The sequence below is a fragment of the Macaca nemestrina genome, chromosome 1 (genome assembly GCF_043159975.1).
Source record: "Macaca nemestrina isolate mMacNem1 chromosome 1, mMacNem.hap1, whole genome shotgun sequence".
In the NCBI taxonomy this organism is placed as follows: Eukaryota; Metazoa; Chordata; class Mammalia; order Primates; family Cercopithecidae; genus Macaca; species Macaca nemestrina.
This window is the reverse complement of record NC_092125.1, coordinates 205915154-205940126: the sequence shown is the minus strand read 5'-3', so window position 1 is coordinate 205940126 and position 24973 is coordinate 205915154. Positions and strand designations below refer to the sequence as shown.

The 24973-nt window shown below is 44.7% G+C and overlaps 2 pseudogenes; both read right to left on the bottom strand.

Moving 5' to 3' along the window:
* Positions 1-595: 595 nt before the first annotated feature.
* Positions 596-20700, bottom strand: LOC139356183 (protein GVQW1-like; annotated as a pseudogene).
* A 2467-nt stretch (positions 20701-23167) lies between these two features.
* Positions 23168-24412, bottom strand: LOC105494557 (ADP-ribosylation factor-like protein 8B; annotated as a pseudogene).
* Between the last annotated feature and the right edge of the window lie 561 nt (positions 24413-24973).

Below are 24973 nucleotides of genomic sequence, written 5' to 3'. Positions count from 1 at the left end.
AATCCCAGCACCTCGGGAGGCCAAGGCAGGTGGGTCACTTGAGGTCAGGCATTCAAGACCAGCCTGGCCAGTATGGTGAAACCACATCTCTACTAAAAATACAAAAATTAGCTGGATGTGGTGGCGCATGCCTGTAGTCCCAGCTACTTGGGAGGCTAAGGCAGGAGAATGGCTTGAACCTGGGAGGTGGAAGTTGCAGTGAGCCGAGATCACACCATTGCACTCCAGCCTGGGTGACAGATCAAGACTCTGTCTCAAAAAAAAAAAAAAAAAAAAAAAGCAATGCAGAGAATGAAATTCTGTTACGTGCTACAACATGGCTGAAACTTGAAAACATTATGCTAAGTGAAATAAGCCAAATACAAAGGGACAAATATTATATGATTCCACTTACACAAGGTACCTAAAATAGGCAAATTCATAGATACAGACGATAGAATAAAGGTTCCCAGGAGCTACAGGTAGGAAGTAATGGAGGGTTATTGTTTAGTGGTACAGAGTTTTAGTTTGTGATGATAAAAAAGTTCCAGAAATTGGCCGGGCGCGGTGGCTCAAGCCTGTAATCCCGGCACTTTGGGAGGCCGAGGCAGGCAAATCACGAGGTCAAGAGGCTGAGACCATCCTGGCCAAGATGATGAAACCCTGTCTCTACTAAAAACACAAAAATTAGCTGTCTGTGGTGGTGCACGCCTATAGTCCCAGCTACTCAGGAGGCTGAGGCAGGAGAATTGCTTAAACCCGGGAGGTGGAGGTTGCAGTGAGCCGAGATCGCACCGTTGCACTCCAACCTGGCAACAGAGCGAGACTCCATCTCAAAAAAAAAAAAAAGTTCAGAAATTGATAGTAGTGATAGTTGTACAACATTGTAAATGTACCTAATGCCACAGATTTGTACACTTTAAAATAGTTAAAACGTAATCTTATGCATATTTTACCACAATAAAAAATACTGTACCAAAAAAACATAAAATTTTTTACATGACAACTAGCCTGAACTCTGCAAAATGTCAACATCATGAAAAATCCACAAATGTAGGGGATTTAGACTAAAAGAGAGTAAAGAGACCCAATAACCAATCGCAACGAGTGAACTTTGATACAATCCTGATTTGGGAAAAAGTCTACAAAATACATTCTTAGGCTGGGCATGATGGCTCACGCCTATAATCCCAGCACTTTGGGAGGGCGAGGCAGGTGGATCACGAGGCCAGGAGTTCGAGACCAGCCTGATCAACATGGTGAAACCCCATCTCTTCTAAAAATACAAAAATTAGCCAGGTGTGGTGGCGCATGCCTGTAATCCCAGCTACTCAAGAGGCTGAGGCAGGAGAATCGCTTGAACCCGGTAGGCAGAGGTTGCAGTGAGCCAAGATCGTGCCACTGCACTCCAGCCTGGGCGACAGAGTGGAAATTCGAAAATGAACTAGCAATTAGAAGGTATTATGAGGCAGGGTATGGTGGCTCACCCTCTAATCCCAGCATTTTTGGAGGCCAAGGCTGGAGGATTGCTTGAGCCTAGCAGTTCAAGACCAGCCTAGGCAACATAGCAAGACCCTGTCTCTACAAATAATACAAAATAAAAAAATTAGCTAGGCACGGTGGCATGCGCCTGTGGTCCCAGCTACTCAGGAGGCTGAGGCAGGAGGACCACCTGAACCTAGAGGTTGAGGCTGCAGTGAGTCATGATTGCACCACTGCACTTGCAGCCTGGGCAACAGAGTGAGACCCTGTTTCAAAACAAAACAAAACAAACAAACGAACAAAACTTCCTGCTACCTACATCCCTGGAGCTACCCTGTGTGCTCTTCTGAGGCTTGACTTTCAGCTTCCCTTCGGTAAGCTATCCCATATCTTTCCAATAAAATATTTTTGTTGTTGCTGTTATTAAGACCAGAATTGGTCACTGATGTTTTCAATCAATGAACCATGGCTGATCCAATGTTGTATCTATAAAAGACATAGAAAATCGGCATAGTGAAAATTCCTAGCATAAAAAAATCTATTGCTTTTATCTGACAGTTTAATATTCTCCAGGCAAGAGACAAATTACAACTTTGTGAAATGAGCTGTGAACAACAAAACTAATAAAAATCATTCAGAGGTGAAACGAATGAAAGGTGAGAGAGGCATTACATGTACTCTGCCTCTGGAATACAATTCCACTTCCCTACCAAAGAAGGCGATGGGGAGGCAAAGGAAGCAGAAAGTAGAAAAAGCTGCTTCGGCTCCCTTGAATAGGAATCTGGCAATAATCTGGCTGCTATTTACTAGCACACACCATCCAAAGCACCATGTTAATCCTTCATATGCAGCGCCTCACTGATTTCTCCCAAGGGCACAATTATTATCTATCATTTGGCTATATATATTCTGATTCTCTCCACTTTACAGAAAACTGGGACTCAAGATTGTTAAATCATTAAGTCGAAGTCCCAGAGGTGGGAAGGGCAGGATCCAAACACAACTGTGTGACTCCAGCGCTGGGGTAGGAGCACCTTGAAGGTGAAAGAGCCCAGAGAACTGCAGCTTCCTAGTCCAGCCTCACGTCAGCATCCCTGAGACCTAAGCTCCTCCCACTCAGATTCCTGAGCCAATCTGGAGAGAGGCCAATGGATATTGATAGACTCTGCATCTCTCCACCCTCTCTGGACCCAAGAGCTTTGTTTGCAAACTTCCTACAAAGCACTCAACTGCTAGCTTCCGAGATTCCCATGAGTCACCTCTGCTGCCTGAAGATCTGGGTCTGGATGAGCCCTAGCCACCCCTATGCCCCACCGTCCCAAGTTATCACACTTTATAAGCCCTGCTTCTCCAGGTTTGTGTCATTTACCGGGGCCAGATTTCTCCCATTCCCATTCTCCGAGACTTAGGAAAGCCTAGTGGTTACATTTAACCAACTAGGCTTATACAACAACCCTACTAAAAAGGCATGGTTATCATTTCTATTTTTAGGTTGAGGAGCCTGAAGATGAAGAATCTTACACACAGAAGCATAGACTTTGGTCTGCTTCACCACTGCTTCTGTGTGTAAGATTTAGTTGGGGTTGCTGTGAGGACGAAATGCACTAACCTATATAACGTGTGTGTGTGTGTGTGTGTGTGTGTGTGTGTGTATTACAGTGCCTGGCACCTTGTAAGCACTCAGTAAACAATAGTTGCTATTCTCATTACTTTCATTGTTCATTGTTATCCCCACACTATACTCTGTCCAGCCTAACTCTCATCCCCATCTTCTGATTTGGGGCCTAGATCTCCTGCCTTTTCTTGTCAATACATATTTTTTTTCTCTCTAGAAGTGAATCCCAACCCTGGGAGGACTCCCAGGTCACTGATGAGTCTTCTTCTATTACACAGAACTCCCAGAATCAGGAGTTTGGCCTGCCTGACTTTTTCATTTATTAAACTTATTTCTGAGTGGATTTTTGTTGTTATGCTCACCAATTTTCATCTAGAACTTGAATGTAGGTAGTAGCCCCTGGGAGAATCAATAAAGGATGGGGGTTCATGGGCTGCGGTTAGAGGCTGGACTCTCAAGTTAGCTGGGCCTGACCTGGCCCTTGCTGGCTGTGCTTCAGTTTCCCCAGCTATAAAATGGGGAGTTTTCAGGTGCAGGGGCTCACGCCTGTAATCCCAACACTTTGGGAGGCCAAGGCAGGCGGATCACTTGAGGTCAGGAGATTGAGAGCAGCCTGACCAACACGGTGAAGACTTCTATCTCTACAAAAAATATTTTTTAAAAAATTAGCTGGGCATGGTGGCTCATGCCTGTAATCCCAGCTATTCGGGAGGCTGAGGCAGGAGAATCAGTTGAACCCGGGAGGCAGAGATTGCAGTGAGTGGAGATCGTGCCATTGCACTCCAGCCTGGGCAACAGACCGAGACTCCGTCTCAAAAATAAATAAAATAAAATAAAATAAAATGAGGAGTCTCTCCCTTTCAGGGATGTAGCAAGGATTCCATGATATAGTGTCTGGAAAGCCCAAGTGCGTGGCACAGAGTAGGTATGAGTGATGTCAGTTTCCTTCCCTCTTGGACCCATCAGCAGCTTGAGATGCCAAAAGCATCTTAAAAGAGAGGTCCCATCTCTAAGGAAGTTGCAGGGTGCCCCCTCTCCTGTTGCCCCTTCTACTTTCTCCCCAGCCACTCCCTCCTTTCATCAGATGAAACTTTGTCATTCTAAAGTTGGGGGTGGGAGGTAGGGAAACAATGGGCAGAGAGGCTGTTCTGAGGGCCCCATGTGGCCCTCCCTGCTTGAATGCCATCTGGTCAGGAACCAGGCTTGCCTTTTACAAAAACACATCCATTCTGGAAACTACCACTTAAGGAAAAACTTTTTTGAGTCTTCAAAAACAGCAGTAGAAGGCCGGGTGTGGTGGCTCACGCCTGTAATCCTAGCACTTTGGGAGGCCAAGGTGGGCAGATCACCTGAGGTCAGCAGTTAGAGACCATCCTGACCAACATGGAGAAACCCCAACTCTACTAAAAATACAAAATTAGCCTGGCGTGGTTGTGCATGCCTGTAATTCCACCTATTCAGGAAGGCTGAGGCAGGAGAATTGCTTGAACCCAGGAGGCGGAGGTTGCAGTGAGCCAAGATGGCGCCACTGCACTCCAGCCTGGGCAACAAGAGCAAAACTCCGTCTCAATAAAATAAATAAATAAAACAAAAACAGCAGTAAAGATGATTAAAGAGGTAGAGAACAGGGCCTGTAGGGAAAACTCCAGAACCTGGATTGTTTAGGTTAAGGAAGTAAAGGCTGAAGGGCTAGGGTGAGCTGCTGAGAAACAGTATTTGAGGAGGCAGAGCCAAAAAGGACTGGTAAGTATATGCTATAGATTGAGAGTGTTGAGGGGCAGGGCGTTAAAAGGGTCTTGGCAAGTCCACTGATGCAGGGGCCTAAATTAGGTGGCTCTCCTTAAGAAAAATAGTGCAGAATTGTAAACACAACATTACTAGGACCCTTCTTGGGCTTTAAAAGGAGTTTATGCAGGTGAGTGGCCCTGGGGCTTAAACTCTGCTAACTTCACAGTGAATTTACCTCTAGCCAAGGGTGCAACAAGTGATCTGGTAATACAGGTTAGGGAAATGGTCTCAGAGCTTGATTGTTCTGGAAACTTCTTCTCTTTCCCTAACTAATGCCTTCTTAGCTTGCAAAATGCAATGCAAGCCTGCCCTCCACTCAGAACTCCTACCAGACATGGCCCTTCCCCACCATGGTGGTTTCATGCTTCTCCTTCATGCCTGTACCTATCACACACTCATTTGTACCACTCTGCTTGTGTATTAGTCATCTATTGCTATGCAACAAATTCTCCAAAATGTAGGGGCTTAAGACTATACCCATTCATTCTCTCAGTTTTAATGGATCAGGCATCCAGGCATGGCTTAGCTAAGTCCTTGGTCAGCAAAGGCTCGGTGGAAAACATCTGCTTCCTAGCTCACATGATGGTTGGCAGAATTCAGTTCCTCACAGGCTGTTGGACTGAGGCCTCAGTTCCTCAAGAGCTGCTGGTGGGAGGCCTCCCTGGGTTCCCTGCCATGTAGGCCTCTCCATCAAGTAAGTGTGGCAGCTGGCTTCATCAGACCAAGCAAATGAGAGGGCAAGAGAAAGAGAGAGAGAGAGCTATCAAGATGGAAGTCACAGTTATTTGTAACCTAATCACAGAAGTGACATCCTATCACTTTTGTCATATTCCATTCATCAGAAGCAATTCACTAGGTCCAGTCTATATTCATGGGTAGGGAATTACACAAGGGCATGAATATCGGGAGACAGGGATCACTGGAAACCTTGTCAAAAGCCACCTACCACAATTGTCACTCCTTCTCATTGCCTGTTGCCCTGCCTGCCTCTGCCATTCCATTATGAGCTCCTTGAAGACAAGGACCACATTTTATTCTGTGCTTCTTGTGCCTGTTAAGTGAATGGATTATGAATAAATGAGTGATTACTCAAAGTAGCAGAAACAGAACCAAAAGCAAGTGCATCATTTTACTTAAAAGAGATTGCTATTTATTGTCTTCTGACCCAGCCATTTCACTTCTAGAAAGTTAAGAAAATAATCAAGAATATAATTACAAGAGTATATTAAGAAACTTTAAGGTCAGGAGCAGTGGCTCACCACTGTAATCCCGGCACTTTGGGAGGCCGAAACAGGTGGATCACTTGAGGTCAGAGATTCGAGACTAGTCTGGTCAACATGGCAAAACCCCATCTCTACTAAAAATGCAAAAATTAGCTGGGCATGGTGGCACATGCCTGTAATCCAAGCTATACGGGAGGCTGAGGCCTGAGAATAGCTTGAACCCAGGAGAAGGAGGTTGCAGTGAACCGAGATTGTGCCCCTGCACTAAGCCTGGGCAACAGAGTGAGACTGTGTCTCAAAAAAAAAAAAAAAAAGAGGCTTAGTTAAAAGTTAGTCCATTATAGCATTGTTTATAATAGCAAACTGCCCTCCCAAAAACAAAAATAAAAACAACTAAACTGTAAACTACCTAAATGTCCAATGATAAAGGATTGATTAGCTGCTAAGCTACACATACAGTGGATATTCTGCAATCATTAAAATGATACTTTTTATTTACTTATTTATTTATTTTGAGTTGGAGTCTCACTCTGTCACCCAGGCTGGAATGCAATGGCGTGATCTCAGCTCACTGCAACCTCCGCCTCCCAGGTTCAAGCAATTCTCCTGCCTCAGCCTCCCGAGTAGCTGGGATTGTAGGCGCACACCACCACACCTGGCTAACTTTTGTATTTTTAGTAGAAACAGGGTTTCACCATATTGGCCAGGCTGGTCTCTTGGCCAAGCTGGTCTCAAACTCCTGACCTTGTGATCCACCCACCTGGGCCTCCCAAGGTGCTAGGATTACAGGCATGAACCACACTGCGGCTGGCCAGTTCTTTTTTTTTTTTTTTAAGTTACAAAGCAGCGTATGCATTTCATCTTTTTACAAAGTGAATATACATGTTAAAATATATGGGGCAGATACTACTTAGTCCAGGCCTGATAGCTAGGCTGGTTCTCTCCTTTCGAATCGGCAATCTCTGCTGCAAACAAGCTCCAGAGATCCTCAGTCAGGCCAAGAAGCATCTGAGCTTGATCCCTTCTTTTTATTTATTGGATTTGGAGATATTAGAACAGCATCGTATGCCTTAAGTTTGGCATTGTCCAATCCAGATGTTAGTTGGGACAGAAAGAATTACCCAGAGGCCTGGTGCAGTGGTTCACGTCTATAATCCCAGCATTTTGAGAGGCTGAGGTGAGCAGATCACTTGAGGCCAGGCATTCGAGACCAGCCTGGCCAACATGGTGAAACCTGTCTCTACTAAAAATACAAAAAATTAGCTGGATGTGGTGGCATATGCCTGTAATCCCAGCTACTCAGGAGGCTGAGGCAAGAGAACTGATTGAACTCTGGAGGCGGGGTTTGCAGTAAGTTTAGATCGGGACACTGTGCTCCCGCCTGGGTGATGAAGCGAGACTCAGTCTCAGGAAAAAAAAAAAAAAGAAAGAAAGAAAGAGAAAAGAAAGAATAACCCAGAGCCCTGGAACAAACTGGGTCCCAACGATTCATCCAAGTTTTACTTGGTGAATGTGGATTATAGCAAACTGAAGAAAGAAGGTCTAGATTTGTAAATGAAGTGTTTCACTATTAAAGCTGCTTTTGAATGAAGGTCTTCCTGAAGCCATCCGCACCATTTTCCGTTTAATCAGGAAATACTCAGGAAATATAAAAATTATTATATTTATTAATATAATTAGATTAATAAATAACTGAAACTTGAAAAAAAAAAAAAACCTGGAAGGATTAAATCAGTTTTGAGCAGCCATGAAGTTCAGATAAGCCATTTTTAAGTTGCATTAAACAATAGGTGTTTTGGTTTTTTGTCTTATTCACATGACAAGATGTCTGGAGTCAGGCAGATTCTGGCCCTCATTCTTTCTAGCTCAGTATCACCACAGTTCTTTTGCTTTTCCCCTCTTGCTTGCCACCCCATGGTCACAAGATGGCTGCCCTAGCTCCAGGCATCTCACCCACATTCAAAGCAGGAAGAACGGGTATCGGGAAGCTCCAGTCATGGCTGACTCTTTACTAGGAAAGCAAAAGCTTTACTAGAAGTCCCCCACCAGACTTCCTTAACTCTTCCACTGACCGAGTCATATGGAGATTCCCAGACACAGGGGAGGCTGAAGACACTAGAAACAGAATTTCATGATTGATATAGAAAATTATGATTTGTGCTCCAAGGCTGGGCACTCAAACAAGCTTGGAATTCTGTTAATGAAGAAGGGGAAGGGATCAAGTATCTGTTACCCCCTTTAGACAGGACACAGTGCTTCCTACTTTGTCACAGTCACCTCACTCCTTTTAGATTGCTTTACTCAGTTAATCACCTGCCTAGCCCCTGTGAAGGCATTTGACCTTTCAACACTTGGATACAAGGCTCAGAGTCAGAAAGTGTGAAAAGATTGCTAACTGTCTCCATTATCCATTACTTCCCGCTTTCTTCTAGTAATAAAATAACTTTCTCCCCAAGATATAGCAGGGTATATGGCTGTCCAGGTCCAGATCATAGTTCATGGTTACCGTTGCCATGGTAGCTAGCTGGGTGTGACCATGTAACTAAGTACTCACCACTGGAAAATGTATAGATTGATGTGATCATCACTTCTACATCATTTCCTAAAGTGAAATTGTTAGCCATTTACTTCCTCTTTCCCTCACTTACCACAGGCTTGTATATAGATGCTTCAGTGATGTCCTTGGAGACGGCAGAGCAACAAGATAGAAGGAACCTGTATCCCTGAATGACTACCTGGAGCAGAGCCCCTTACTCACCTCTGGACCCATCCTGAATCACCCGTATGCTTAAAGGGATAAAACAACAACAAAAAACAAAATAAGAAAAACGAACAAAACCTGTAAAACAAGAGATTCAAAATAAATTTACTCTAGCTGGGGCATGGTGGCTCATGCCTGTAATCCCAATAATTTGGGAAGTGGAGGCAGGAGGATCACATGAGCCCAAATGTTCAAGACCAGCCTCCGCAACATAGTGAGACCCTAAAGTAACTAGGCATGGCGGCCCATGCTAATAGTCCCAGCTAATAGTCCCAGTGGAGGCTGAGGTGGGAGAATCACTTGAGCCTGGGAAGCTGAGGCTGCAGTGAGACATGATCCAGGCATGGTGGCGAGCACCTGTAATCCTAGCTAGTCAGGAGGCTGAGGCAGGAGGATTCCTCACACCCAGGAGTTTGGGGTTACAGTGAGCTGTGATCACACCATGGTACTCCAGCATGGAAGACAGAATGAGGTCCTCTCTCAGTAATAAGTAAATAAATAAATTTATTCTGTATTTTTGAGCCTCTTTACTAAAGCAGCTTATTCTGTTCCTTAACTCATATAGGAAAGAAAAAACAAACTTCATTATGCCATTGGTGTGTTGTTAAAAGTTAAAAAAGAAAAAAAAAAAGGAGGTTGGGAGCTAAGATGAAAAAACAGAGAAGTCAAATAAATGGAGGAATAAAAGATGTTCTTAGAAAGACCTGCATTACTGGGGAGGCAGCTGAATAAATAGGCAGGACAGTGAAAGAGCCTAGTCAGATGCCCGCTGAGCTCTGCTTTGGAGTTAATATGGTTTGGCATTGAAGCAAAATACAAAGACCAGGGTGAAGTTAAGCCATTGTAGCCTACATATGGCAGGAAGGCCCATGGTTCAAGAAGGGTCTGTGTAGATATGAATTAGATGGGAGGACCATTAGTCAGGGTCCTTAGGTTGCAAGCAACAGAAAGCAACTCCAACTTGCTCAAACAAAACAAAGAATTTACTAGAAGGACATTGGAAAGACCAAAGAATCTAAGGAAGATCTCAACAGCCAAGGCCAAGGAAAGGATAAGATGCAGGTAAGCTCTGGGAATCCCACTTACAGAAACTTATGGGTTCCCTAGTATGCAGCAGAATTACCTGGAGGGGTTTTTAAAACAGATTGCTGGGGCCTACCCCCAGAATTTATAATCCAGTAGGTGTGGGTTGGGGCCTGGGAATCTGTATTTCCAACAAGTTCCCAGCTGTTCAACAAGGAACCTGTCCAACAAGTTCCTGCTGTTGCTGCAGGTCAAAGGACCCTGTTATGAGAAGCACTGCTTTAGGGGAAACACATCAAATGACTCAGCTTCCATCCGTGAGTGTCTCCACGGTTCCAAAGTCCTGAGAAAGTCCAGTTGACCCAGGATTGAGTCACTCCTGTGGTCAGAGGAGGGGTTCTGTGATTGGCAGCCCTGTGAGTGTCACATGGGATGGGGGTAGGGAAGTTCCTCCAAGGAAGGAACACTGGACACAAAACTAGAAGATGTCCTCAAAATGGCAGTTGGGCAAGCTGAATGCACAGCTGTCTCCATCTGGAGCAAGACCTGCGGCAGCAACTTCTCCTCTCAGGGCAGAAGTTCCAGAATAGAGAACTGGAGGGGGGTGGGGTGGTAGGGAGAGGCAGAAGGTAGACTCCTACAGACTATTATCTGTATTCTAACCTCATTTCGTTTCCTGTCAAGAGAGGACACTCCCGCCTCCTAGAGACCAGTGATCAATTCCACAGCGGCTTTGGTGGCTACCGAAGCCCTGAGGAGTCAGTAGAACTTGCGTTGAGACCCATTTTGACCAGTTAGGCCACAGCCCAGGACAACATTTCACCATGCATGTTGTAGCTTTTTTCAGCTGCAGAGCGATTAACAGAGATAGTTCCTGAAAAGCCTAAGCATCTCATTTTTGCATCATACTGTATGTGCTCCTGTAGGGGAGAAGAAATTTCCATATACCTTCTTAGGGTCTATGGCTGGCCTAAGTTTTTTGTTGTTGTTGTTGTTGTTGTTTTTTTGAGACAGAGTCTCACGCTGTCGCCGAGGCTGGGGTGCAGTGGCGCGATCTCGGCTCACCACAACCTCCACCTCCCGGATTCAAGAGATTCTGCCTCAGCCTCCCTTGTAGCTACAGGCACGCGCCATCATGCCCAGCTAATTTTTGTATTTTTAGTAGAGACAGGATTTCACCATGTTGGCCAGGCTGGTCTCAAACTCCTGACCTCAAGCGATCCACCTGCCTTGGCCTCTAAAAGTTCTGGGATTACAGGTGTGAGCCACTGCGCCTAGCCTGGCCTAAGTATTAATATTAAACAGACGTAAGACAGAATAACACGAGAAAAGCATACAAAGTTTTTAAATATTTTATGTATACAGAGGAGTTGTCAGAAGGAAAGTGAAAACCCAAAGAAGTAATTAAGCCCAAAAGCTTATATACCTTTTTACATAAAGAATAATAAATCAATGGGTGATGTGAACTGGAGTCTGAGCTGGCTATAAAGAGAACGACAACAACAAAAGAACGACAGGCCGTGTGTGGTGGCTGACACCTGTAATCCCAGCACTTTGGGAGACCGAGGCGGGTGGATCACCTGAGGTCAAGAGTTCAAGACCAGCCTGGCCAACATGAGGAAATCCTGTCTCTACTAAAAATACAAAAATTAGCTGGGCATGGTGGTGGGTGCCTGTAGTCTCAGCTCCTCGGGAGGCTGAGGCAGAAAAATCGCTTGAACCTGGGAGGCAGAGGTTGCGAGACTGTGCCACTGCACTCCAGCCTGGGCAACAGAGAGAGACTCTGTCTAAAAAAAAAAAATGACAAATTGTGGGGATGTGACAAGACAAAGAGTCTTGGGCTAAGGGCAGTTAACTGTGGGACAATGACTAGGAAATATATGGGGTTATTTTAGTAGGTTCATTTGTACAGGCCCACTGTGCTATCAACCCCCAGTCTCCGGGGGTGGGAATGTGCTTCTCTTCCTGATAAAGAGAGGGCACCTTTCTCAAGGGAAATCTTATGATCTGCTTTTAGGTAAAAAGATGGAGTTCAGAGGGCTTTTCCTGCACCTGCTGTTTCTCAAGTGGCTTCAGCTCAAAATACTATGCCAGGGTGGCATATTTTGGGGTGGCATGTCCTGAACCCCTTCACTAACAATGAATTTTCTTCTTCAGAAAAACCTGGTAGTGGTCAGGCACAATGGTTCACGGTTGTAATCCCGGCACTTTGGGAGGCTGAGGCAGGCAGATCACCTGAGGTCAGGTGTTCAAGACCAGCCTGGCCAACATGGTGAAACCCCATCTCTACTAAAAAAAATACAAAAATTAGCTCGGAGTGGTGGCACATGCCTGTAATCCCAGCTAGTTAGGAGGCTGAAGCAGGAGAATTGCGTGAACCTGGCAGGCAGAGGTTGCAGTGAGTCAAGATGGTGCCACCGCACTCTAGCCTGGGAGACAGAGCGAGACTTTGTCAGGGAAAAAAAAAAAGAAAAAAGAAAAACTTAGTAGGGAAAAAATATATATATATTAACTTAATTAAATAAGCCGAGAGTTGTGTACGCTGGATTGTCAGCTATCAAATGCTTTTAAAATGTGGCTCACCTGAGCTTACAAACGAATATGATGATTGCAAGGAGTGTGTTAAAACCATTATGTTAATATTTACAAGGCAAACAATGTAATACACCATATTAATTGAATAAAGAACAAAAACCACCGCTTCAATAGATGCCTAAAAACATTTGACAAAATCGAACAGTTCAAAAACATTCAACAAACTAGGGAGAGAAGGGGACTTTCTCAACCAGATAAAGGATGTCCACAAAAATCCCCAGCTAACATCACACTTCCCTGTGAAAGGCTAGACACTTTCCCCAGAGATCCCTTATTAAGATTAATGGTTGCAGGGGCTGGTGGCGGGGAACAGGAAGTGACTGCTAGTGGGTATGGGGTTTCTTTTTGAGGTGGTGAGATTAGTGGTGATTGTTGCACAACTTGGTCAATGAATATACTAAAAATCAGTAAGGGTACGGTGGCTCACACCTGTAATCCTAGCACTTTGGGAGGCTGAGGCAGGAGGCTCACTTGAGCCCAGGAGTTCAAGACCAGCCTGGGTAACATAATGAGATTTCATCTCTAATTAAAAAAAAAAAATTTTTCAACTGGGCATAGTGGTGCACATCTGTAGTCCTAGCTACTCAGGAGGCTGAAGGGGGAGGATCCCTGGAGCCCAGGAGGTCGAGGCTTCAGTGAGCCATGATTGCACCACTGCACTCCAGCCTGGGCAACAGAGTGAGACCCTATCTCAAAAAAAAAAAAAAAAAAAAAAAAAGCCACTGAAGTGTACACTTTAAAAGATACCTGATTTAAATCTCAAAACTGCTTTTTTTTTGAGTGGGGGACAGGGTCTCACTCTGTTGCCCATGCTGGAGTGCAGTGGCTGGATCTCGGCTCACTGCAACCTCCACCTGTGCAAGGATGACACAAATATTCATAAAGCAGTCCATATTTAATTTTTTAAATTAAAATTACCTAGTAAGGAAATATTCACATGAGAAGTCCTCAATTAAATGGGATCCAGAGTTAATTAATTCAGCAGCTGGCTGGTGTCATCAAGGACTCAAGTTCCTTTTCTTTTTTTCTTTTTTTTTGAGACAGAATCTTGCTCTGTCACCCAGGATGGAGTGCAGTGGCTTGATCTCGGCTCACTGAAACCTCCATCCCCCAGGTTCAAGTGATTCTCCTGCCTCAGCCTCCCCAGTAGCTGAGATTACAGGTCCCCACCACCACGGCCAGCTAATTTGTGTATTTGTAGTAGAGATGGGGTTTCACCATATTGACCAGGCTGGTTTTGAGCTCCTGACCTCAGGTGATGTGCCTGCCTCAGCCTCCTAAAGTGCTAGGATTACACGTGTGAGCCACTGTGCCCGGCCCAAGGGCCCAAGTTCTGTGCTCTTGCCACTCTACTATCCTCAACTTGTTGGCTTATCTTTAGGCCACCTTAGATCTAGCCATCCTGTTTGCTTTTTTTTTTTTTAGAAATATGGGTCTCGCTATGTTGCCCAAGCTGGTCTCAAACTCCTGGCCTTAAGTGATCCTCCCATGTTGGCCTCTAGAGTAGCTAGAGTTACAGGTGGGAGCCACTACGCCAGTCCTGTTTACATATTAAAGTGAACCCATGTATTGGTCAGGATTCTTTTGGTTGCATATGTCAGAAATCTAACCCAGACTAGCTTTAAAAGAGTAGTTCAAAGGGACTTCAGGCATGTCTGGATCAAGGAGGGTGTCAGAACTCTCTTTCCATCTTTCAAGGTTTATTTGATTCTGTTTAGCTTCATTCTCAAACAGGTAGCGAGATGGCTGCTGGTAGTGCCAAACCATCACTACTGTGTATCTTATAATGAGACAGAAAGAAAAAAAGATGGTGAGAGGGAAGGAAAAGAGAGAGAGACCGTCTTTCTTCTAACGTCCATATAATAAACATGAAGGAACTTATTAACTCACAGGGCTATCCCTGGACCAATCACTGGGGCCAAAGGAATATAGACCTTGGATTGGCCAGTCTTGGGTCTTCTGCCAAGACCCAAACCACAGGGACTGAGCTGGACTGGGGAGAGGAGGAATAATTTCCCACAGGAAGACAGGTCAAGCAACGAAAATGTGCCTGCCACACCCTAGAAGGCTGCAGAACATGAGGACATGAGCCATGTAGGACATGAGGATGACACCAGGGTTCCAGTGCAAACTGAGGCTTAAGGGCGCCTTCCAAGAAACCAGGAGGAAAGAGTGCAAGGAACTGGAGTTTTTGGAGGGCCTAGTATGTGTTGACCCAAGAACCCAGAGCTGCTTGGAAGTGGCAGAAGCTGGGCTTCTGTGTGTTTTAGTTCCAAAGTCCATGCTGTTAGCACTGGAAGGACTAATCAAAGACAGAAGGGCTGAGACAGAGAGGAGCTTTATTCTTGTAATAGTGAGAGATGTCCAGGAGGCACCATGGAGGGGGCACTTGTCCCAGCCTGGGAACAGAAATCAGAGAAGCCTTTCTGATCCCACTACTGGGTATCTATCCAGAGGAAAGGAAGTCATCATATGAAAAAGATACTTGCACACGCATGTTTATAGCAGCACAATTCGCAATTGCAAAAGTATGGAACCAGCCTAACGCCCATCAATTGATGACTGGATAAAGAAAATGTGGTATATAGGCCAGGTGCGGTGGCTCATGCCTGCAATCCCATCACTTTGGGAGGCCAAGGCGGGTGAGTCACCTGAGGTTGGGAGTTCGAGACCAGCTTGACCACCATGGAGAAACCCCGTCTCTACTAAAAAAACAAAATTAGCCAGGTGTAGTGGTGCATGCCTGTAATCCCAGCTACTCAGGAGGCTGAGGCAGGAGAATCGCTTGAACCTGGGAGGCAGAGGTTGCGGTGAGCTGAGATCACGCCATTGCACTCCAGCCTGGGCAACAAGAGGGAAACTCTGACTCAAAAAAAAAAAAAAGAAAGAAAGAAGAGAAAAGCAAATGTGGTATATATATAATCCCAGCACTTTGGGAGGTTGAGACAGGAGGATCACTTGAGCCCAGGAGTTGGAGACCAGCACAGGCAATATGGTGAGACTCTGTCTCTACAAAAAAAAAAAAAAATGTTTTCTTTAGCTGGGTATAGAGGCTTGTGCCAGTGGTCGCAGCTATAGGGGAGGCTGAGGCAGGAGGATCACTCGAGCCTGGGAGGTCAAGGCTGCAGTGAGCCATGTTCATGCCATTGCACTCCAGTCAGGGCGACAGAGTGAGATTCTGTCTCAAAAAAAAAAAAAAAAATTGGAGTCAGTCTTCTCAAACCTTGTTGGTGATTTATCAACTAAGTGTATGTAATATTTTAAATTCTTCATTGTCCTTTCAACAGTGTTCACAGTATCTTCACTGGGAGTGGATTCTCCCTTAAGAAACCACTTTCTGGCCAGGCGTGGTGGCTCATGCCTGTAATCCCAGCATTTTGGGGGGCTCAGGGGGGCAGATCACTTGAGGTCAGGAGTTCAAGACCAGCCTGGCCAACATGGTGAAATCTCGTCTCTACTGAAAATACAAAAAAATTAGCTTGGTGTGGTGGTGCATGTCTGCAGTCCCAGCTACTCAGCAGGCTGCGGTAGGAGAATCTTGAACCTGGGAGGCAGAGGAAGAAACCACTTTTTTTTTTTTTGAGATGGAGTCTTGCTCTGTCGCCCAGGCTGGAGTGCTGTGGCACAATCCTAGCTCACTGCAACCTCCAACTCCCAGGTTCAAGCGATTCTCCTGCCTCAGCCTTCTGAGTAGCTGGGACTACAGGCACGTGCCACCATGCCCGGCTAACTTTTTGTGTTTTTAGTATAGATGGGGTTTCACCATATTAGCCAGGATGGTCTTGATCTCCTGACCTCGTGATCTGCCTGCCTCGGCCTCCCAAAGTGCTGGGATTACAGGTGTGAGCCACTGTGCCCGGCCTAAGAAATCACTTTCTTTGTTCATCCATAAGAACCAATTCCTCAACTGCTCAAGTTTTACCATGAGATTTCAGCAATTCAGTTGCATCTCAGGCTGTACTTCTAGTTCTAGTGCTCTTACTATTTGTACCATATCTGCAGTTACTTCCTCCATTGACGTCTTGAACCCCTTAAAATTATCCATGAATTGACACATAAAATTAACAACAAAAATCATCCATGAGGGCTGAATTCAACTTCTTCCAAAACTACTGTTTATGTTGATATTTTGACCTCCTCCCATGAATGACAAATATTCTTAATGGCATCTGGAATGGTGACTCCTTTCCAGAAGTTTTCAAATTTCCTTTTTTTCCCAGATCAGGGCAGGTACGGTGGCTCACGCCTATAATCCCAGCACTGTGGGAGGCTGAGGCCGGCGGATCACCTGAGGTCAGGAGTTCAAGACCAGCCTGGCCAATACGGGAACCCCCATCTCTACTAAAAATACAAAAATTAGCTGGGCATGGCCAGGCATGGTGGCTCATGCCTGTAATCCCAGCACTTTGGGAGGTCGAGGCAGGCAGATCACGAGGTCAGGAGATCCTGGCTAACACGGTGAAACCCCGTCTCTACTAAAAAAAAAATACAAAAAATTAGCTGGGCATGGTGGCGGGTGCCTGTAGTCCCAGCTACTCGGGAGGCTGAGACAGGAGAATGGCGTAAACCTGGGAGGCGGAACTTGTAGTAAGCCGAGATTATGCCACTGCATTCCAGCCTGGGTGACAAAATGACACTCCGTCTCAAAAAAAAAAAAAAAATTAGCCGGGCATGGTGTCACATGCCTGTAATCCCAGCTACTCCTGAGGCTGAGGCAAGAGAATTGCTTGAACCCAGGAGGTGGAGGTTGCAGTGAGCTGAGATTGCACCACTGCATTCCAGCCTGGGCAACAAAGCAAGACCCTGACTCAAAACAAAACAAAACAAACCCCCCCTCAAAGAAAACAGATCCATCAGAGGAATCACTATTTATGGCAGCTATAGCCTTATGAAATGTATTTCTTAGGTAATAAGACTTGAAAGTCAAGGCTGGGTGCGGTGGCTCATGCCTGTAATAGCATCCCAGCACTCTGGGAGGCCAAGGTAGGTGGATGACTTAAGCTCAGGAGTTCAAGACCAGCCTGGGCAACATAGTGAGACACACCCCTCCCCCTCCGACCCACCATGCCACGGCTGTCCAAGAAAGAAAGAAAGAAAGAGAGAGAGAGAGAGAGAGAGAGAGAAAGAGGGAGGGAGGGAGGGAGGGAGGAAGGAAGGAAGGAAGGAAAACAAAAATTAGCCAGGAATGGTGGCACATGTCTGTGGTCTTAGCTACTTATGGAGCCAAGGTGGGAGGATGACTTGAGCCTGGTAGGAAGAGGCTGCAGTCAGCTGAGATCATGCCACTGCACACCTGGGAAACAGAGTCAGAGAGTCAGACTCTATCTCACAAAAAAAAATAAAAAATAAAAAAAGAAAGTCAAAATCACTTCTTGATCCATGGGTTACAGAATGGGTGTCATATTAGCAGGCATGAAAACAACATTAATCTCCTCATACTTCTCTGTCAGAGTTCTTGGATGACCAGGTGCATTGTCAATGAGCAGTCATATTTTGAAAGGAATCTTTCTTTCTGAATAGTGGGTCTAACGGTGAGCTTAAACTACTCAGTAAACTATGCTATAAATAGATGTGCTGTCATCTAGGCCTTGTTCCATTTAGAGAGCATAGGCAGAGTATGTTTGGCATAATTCTTAAGGGCCCTAGGATTTTCAGAATGATCAATGAGTATTGGCTTCAACTTAAAGTCTCATTGAGGCCAGGAGTGGTGGCTCATGCCTGTAATCCCAGCACTTTGGGAGGCTGAGGCTGGCGGATCACGAGGTCAAGAGATTGAGACCATCTTGGTTTCATGGTGAAACCCTGTTTCTACTAAAAAATACAAAAATTAGCTGGGCGTGGTGGGGTGCACCCATAGTCCCGGCTACTCGGGAGGCTGAGGCAAAAGACTCGCTTAAACCCAGGAGGCAGAGGTTGCAGTGAGCCGAGATCGCGCTACTGCATTCCAGCCTGGGTGACAGAGAGACTCTGTCTCAAAAAAAATAAAATAACAAAATAAATAAAGTCTTGTTGATCAGGGTGGTTGTTACTAAAGGTTAAGGTGGCTGTGGCTTTTTTTTTTTTTTTTTTTTTTTTGAGACAGAGTCTCGCTCTGTTGCCCAGCTTGGAGTGCAGTGGGGCAGTCTTAGCTCACTGTGAACTCCGCCTCCCAGGTCAAGCAATTCTCCTGCCTCAGCCTCCTGAGTAGCTGGGATTACTGGGATTACAGGTGCCTGCCACCACACTCAGCTAATTTTTTATTTTTAGTAGAGACAGGGTTTCACCATGTTGGCCAGGCTGATCTTGAACTCCTGGCCTACGGTGATCTGCCCGCCTCGGCCTCCCAAAGTGCTGTGATTATAGGTGTGAGCCACCGTACCCAGCTGGCTGTGGCTATTTAAAAAAATAAGGCAACAGTGGCTCATGCCTGTAATCCCAGCATTTTGGGAGGCCGAGGTGGGTGGATCACTTGAAGTCAGGAGTTCAAGACCAGCCTGGCCAACATGGTCAAACCTCATCTCTACCAGAAAAAAAAAAAAAAAAATTAGCCGGGTGTCATTGTGCACGCTTGTAATCCCAGCTACTCTGGAGGCTGAAACAGGAGAATCTCTTGAACCCAGGAGGCGGAGGTTGCAGTGAATTGAGATCACAGAACTGCACTCCAGCCTAGGCAACAGAGGGAGACTCCATCTCAAACAAATAAATAAAAAAGAAAAATAAAGCAACAATGAGGTTTGCACCATTGTCGGTTTCTTCTTTTCACTTGAACACTTAGATAACATTGTAGGGTTATTCACTGGCCTAATTTCACTATTGTTATGTCTCAGGGAATAGGGAAGCTCCAGGAGTGGAGCAGTCAGAACACACACAACATTTATGGATGATGTTCACCGTCTTACATGGGTGTGGTTTGTGGCACCCGAAAACAATCCCCGTAGTAACGACAAAGATCACTGATAGTAGATTACCATAACAGATATCATAATAATGAAAAAGTGTGAAATATTGCAAGAATTACCAAAATGTGACATAGACACAGGAAGTGAACACATACTCTTGGTAAAATGGTGCCGATAAACTTGCTTCAGGCATGGTTTCCACTGAGGATCACACTCTGATATTTTTTCTCTCTTGCCTGAATTCCTATCTTAAGGAACCTGGGGAGTCACGCCCTACAAACAATAAAGTCTCTCAGATAAGTTTGATTTAACCCTATATAATGTGGCGTACTTTCCAACCTGATTCTGGCATAAGATCACATGATAGATAAAGGAAGAAATAAAAAATTTTACCCCAAAATAGTTTTTTGCCATATTTTGAAATGGTCCTGCAAAGCCATCTTTTATGGGGGAAAATTTGCATCTGTAAAAAATCTCTGAGGCTGGGCGTGGTGGCTCACACCTGTAATCCCAGCACTTTGGGAGGCTGAGGCAGGCAAATTGCTTGAGCCCAGGAGTTGGAGACCAGCCTGGGCAACATAGGGAGACCCCGTCTCCACAAAAAATACAAAACAATTAGCTGGGCAAGGTGGTACACACCTGCCAGCTACTCAGGAGGCTAAGGTGGGAAGATCACTTGAGCCCAGGAGGTTGAGGCTACAGTGAGCCGTGATCACACCAATGCACTCCAGACTGGACAACAAAGCAAGATCCTATCCCTAAAACGAGCAATGACAACAAAAAATACCTTGCTTACACAACCAGATCTTTCCCCTTCCAGGCCCTCCCAATCCTGAAGAGATTAACTGAGAGTCCAGCATCTTTAAAAATCTGAATAGGAAATATTTGCCACCCAGTGCCTCTAAGGGCAGCCACCTGTGAAACTTCATCTACATAATAAGAACCTTGGTCTCCACAACCCCTTATTCTAACTCCAACACTCCTTCCCATTGATGACAGATTTTTAGGTAATAATTCTTTCAACCAATTGTCAATCAGAAAATCTTTGAATTTACCTATGACCTATAAGCCCCCCGCCATATGCCCCCTTCAAGTTGTCTCACCTTTCCCGTCGAACCAATGTATATTGATGTCTTATGTCTCCCTAAAATGCATAAAACAAAGGTGTAACCCAATCATCTTCCACATGTGTTCTCAGGATGAGTTGAAGCTGTGCCTCGGGCCATGGTCACCAATGTTTGGCTTAGAATAAATATCTTCAAATATTTTACAATTGGGTTTTATTTTTGTCACATCACAAACCTTCGATTTGTTGTTGTTGTTGTTGTTGTTGTTGTTGTTGTTGTTTTTGGACATTTTAAAAGTTTCTTTTTTTTTTTTTTTTGAGACAGAGTCTCGCTCTATCACCAGGCTGGAGTACAGTGGTGCAATCTCGGCTCACTGCAAGCTCTGCCTCCCGGGTTCACACCATTCTCCTGCCTCAACCTCCCAAGTAGCTGGGACTATAGGTGCCTGCAACCACACCTGGCTAATTTTTTGTATTTTTAGTAGAGACGGGGTTTCACCATGTTAGCTAGGATGGTCTGGATCTCCTGACCTCGTGATCTGCCCGCCTCGGCCTCCCAAAGTGCTGGGATTACAGGCGTGAGCCACCGTGACCAGCCTAAAAAGTTTATTTCTATTTTAACTAGCCCAAAGACCCAATTATTTGAGGGCTGACCTGATTTCTGACACATGGTCTACAGACCCTCCTCTTGCAACCTTACTTCTCTCCCCTTCCAAAAAAGTCTGCACCTTCCATCATGATGCACTTTTTAAGTTAAAATTGCCAATACAACCCTAAAAATGCAAGTTTATTGAATAAAGCTGAGAAGAGCAGTAAACAGACAAAAAATGCATCCACCTAAATAAAAAAAATTCACATAGTTCAGTAACTGTTAAAAGTTTTCACATGCAGAGGTTAATGCACAGGAAAATGTTGGGAATAGCATCCGGACGTCTTGAAATGCTGAAAGCAATGTACAGACACAAAAACACATTAAGATTTAGCTATAGGTCAATTAACAAACCTATGCAGTCCCCACGGAGTCACACATCCTAGTTTCGATTTCTCCTTTTAGGCACAAGCAAGTTGCCACACTCTTTGTAATGGCTCACATTGACCATTAATGGTGTTGAACAATAATAGCAAGTTTAAATATCCCTTCATTTACAGAACCATCTATCCCATCAGGGAAATATGCAACATGCTTCAAAGAATAAGAAGAGAACTTTAAAAGCCCAGATTCTACTCATAAAAAAATGAATGGAGAAAAGCAAGTAGTGTCTGTGCAACACAGTGCAGTATATTGTACAGGATATTTTTTAAGGCCATAGCAGTCTAGAAATTAAAACAGATATTCATTAAAAGAACTTACTGTTGACTACACTCTGAGTGCTCAACACATTTGGAAATGCAGTCTGCGTAAGTGCGGCTTAACAGAAGAAACAAAATCACACACAGTATGAGCCAACATATAAGCAGGTGAACCATAGAGTTTTATCTACTACAGTGGCCTATATGAATAATAATTTACAAATGAACCAGTATGAATACGTCCCTTTATGTATATGGAAGTCACTAAACTACAAAACATGTTCATTTGAAGTTTTTAGACATCTCTATCATAGAAGCAAAGGAACAGCATGAGTTCCTCAGTTCTCTGTGTGACTGATTACTAAACAACCTGTAGACGTCGAGCATGATTACATTAGATAAAGCAGGCAGGTCTAGAGTTGTCACAATCATCAAGATGTCTAATGGCACCAGTCAAAAGAGTGCCAAATCTTACATCAGTAAGAGAAAAAAATAAATTTTTTTATTTGTTTATAAGTATCTTTTGTGCTGAAAGTCAACGTTATGACTGGATATAAAAAGTCAGGAGTCAGAGTGTCATGCAGCAGCACTGATTTAATGACCGAAGATAGAACAAACATATGTTTGAATAAAGCCTTACATTCTTAACAGGTTTTATTACACTGGGTGGAAAGATCTAAATTCATGAAAGCTTTTCAAAAAATCTTCAATTCTCAACCCCTTAAAAAAGTATGCTGAACCAGGAAGAAAAAACGAAAGATAGAAATAATGACCTGGACAGATACAAAACAGCATGCTTTTAGTTTCTCCCATATCCTAACTGCCATCTGGCGGGAAAGAGTTCTCAGAAAGTAGAATATCTTTAATATTCATCAGAGAGAATCTCACCAGTGTAAAGAACCAATATTGATCTGCTGCCTCTGCTCACTGTCTGCAGACCATTTCGGATTCCTAAGATGTAATTATACATTTCACATGCATTTGTGAGATAAGATAAACATTATGTTTACATAAATCCCTCATGAATTATTCAGGCTTAAAGATTTTCTAAATACTGTATCTGGCACTAGAAACTTCATGCTGTATCAAGTCAGTGTCAGTATTAAGCTACTGGACTCTATCATGCAATATTACAGATAGATATTTTACTGAAAACCAATATAAAAATCTGGCCCAGAAAGACCACAACGGAAATATGCAATTTTCTTGATTTAAGATGGTCAAAAGTGTGTGGGTTTTTGTTTTTCATTTTTTGTTTTTTAAAGCTCTACGCATGGCTTAAGACAGATATGTGTAAGAAACCTTTTTGTGTGTGCTGACTTTATCATGACAATTCCAGCTGATTCTTTATGAGGATTAGGGACACTCATATTCAGCAGTGCACATGAGAAATAAACTCTGAAAAAGGCAATGTCTTGGGTTTAGGAAGGACTGTATTCTGGGAATTACTTCAGAGGAACAGACAATAATTCTAGGATTATAGTCAAGAAGGACTGGAAGACTTCAGGAGACGCTTTAGCTTCTTCCAGATTTTGAATGCTGAATAAGCCACTGAAGTGTGATATCTATATTATCCTTTTCTTTGCAAGAAATTGAGGCCAGTTGCAGTGGCTCACACCTGTAATCCCAGCAGTTTGGGAGACCGAGGCAGGTGGATCACTAGATCAAGAGATCAAGCCAACATGGTGAACCCCTGTCTCTACTAAAAATACAAAAATTAGCTGGGCGTGGTGGCCGGCGCCTGTAGTCCCAGCTACTCGGGAGGCTGAGGCAAGACAATCGCTTGAACCCGGGAGGCGGAGGTTGCAGTGAGCAGAGATCGTGCCATTGCACTCCAGCTTGGTGACAGAGCGAGACTCCGTCTCAAAACAAACAAACAAACAACAACAACAAAGAAATTGAATAGCGACAAACTTCTCCATCCTGAATAGCAGACAGATTCATTTTTTCAATTAGCTGTTTCTCATCCAAGGCATTAGGAAGATCTCCCTTGTTTCCAAGCACTTTGCACTGGAATTTCTTGCAACTGTGGTTTCTCTAGAAGATTATGTAGCTCATTTCGGGAAGCTTCTATCTTTTCACGATGTGCAGCATCTATCATGTAAACAATAGCATTGACTCCTCTGCAATACCGCTCCCACATGCTTCAAAATCGGGCTTGTCCTCCTATGTCCTAGATCTTTATTGTGACGTTACCTTGTTACTTTCCTCTTGTTGAAGCCCACTGTGGGTATCGTGTCTTCACTGAATTGACCTGACGCGATGACATTGACAAAGGTGGTCTTGCCCGAGTACTGCAGCCCCAGGAGCATCAGCTCCATCTCCTCCTTCCAGAAGAGCGAACGGAACCAGTCCGGCAGGCAGGAGGCGAATGCCAGCATGATGGCGGCCGGCAGCGAGGACGGACGGGGGGACGTAGAGTGGCGGCGACGACCACTTCCACAGGTGCAGGCCTCGGCCCAGATCCCGCAACGGCTCCTCCGGGCCCCGGCGCGACACGGGCGGACACCAGGGGGCGGCAGCGGCCCCGATTTGTTAAAAGAATAAAATCTAGGAGCCGGGCCCGGTGGCTCACGCTTGTAACCCAGCACTTTGGGAGGCCGAGGTGGGCGGATCACCAGAGGTCACGAGTTCGAGACCAGCCTGGCCAATATAGCGAAATCTCGTCTCTACTAAAAATACAAAAATTAGCCGGGTGTGTAGTGCATGCCTGTAAGCCCAGCTACTCCGGAGGCTGAGGCGGGAATCGCTGGTACACAGGAGGCGGAGGTTGCAGTGAGCTGAGATTGTGCCACGGCACTCCAGCCTGGGTGACAGAGCGAGACTCCGTCTCAAAATAATAATAATAATAATAATAATAATAAATAAAATTTAAAAATTAAAAAAATAAAAATAAAATAAAATCTACAGGCTGAGCACGATGGCTCATGCCTGTAATCCCAGCACTCTGGGAGGCTGAGGCAGGAGGATTGATTCAGGCCAAGAGTTCAAGACAAATCTAGGCAACAAAGAGAGACTGTCTCTACAAAAAATAAAAAAATTAGCCAGGCGTAGTGGCATGCACCTGTAGTCCCACCTACTGGGGAGGCTGAGCTGAGAGGATCACTTGAGCCCAGGAAGTGAAGGCTGCAGTGAGCTGTGTTTGCACCACTGCGCTCCTGCCTGGGTGACAGAGCGAGACCCTATGTTAAGCAAACAAACAAACAAACAAACTCTACAAAGTGCAATAAAGCAAAACGCAATAAAACAAGGTATGCCTGTATACAGAAGGAT